Below are 580 nucleotides of genomic sequence, written 5' to 3' on the forward strand. Positions count from 1 at the left end.
ATTCATCATCATCACATTACCATTATAGTCAAAATGAAACGCCAACAAATTTCTCATGATCTTTTATCAGGGATCTACTTAATATCCAGGACAACTTAGGCCTAATTATAGCTTACTAAGCTTTAACTATATATACTATGATCAACAAATCACAACTTTTTTCGCATTTAGCACAATTTTCTTCACTTTTTATTGTTATTAATATAAATATCAATTATTACTATCGTCATCATCATCATTGTTATTATTATTATTATTTATTTTTTTTATTATTACTATTAGTAGTAGTATTATTAAACAAACATTTAAAGAAACTTGCAAAAGGATAAAAACGAAATTGAACCACAGTATCGCATTTCTATCTTAAAAGAACTGGCCTGAGATTTATGGATTTAAGATTTTTTTAAATCACGCTTAGGCTTATGTGATCTATTAGGCCTATGTATAACGTGTACTGATCATGGAGGTATAAATGCATATTTACATGTTTAGAAATATTCATTTTAAGTGATCCCAGGAAATAATTTGTATTGGCTCAAGAATAAGCTTTAAAATTTTAACACTGTGTACAAAGGGGAGG

Source organism: Anneissia japonica, unplaced genomic scaffold (assembly GCF_011630105.1).
Source record: "Anneissia japonica isolate Jap-2015-1 unplaced genomic scaffold, ASM1163010v1 scaffold288277_len221691_cov202, whole genome shotgun sequence".
Lineage (NCBI taxonomy): Eukaryota > Metazoa > Echinodermata > Crinoidea > Comatulida > Comatulidae > Anneissia > Anneissia japonica.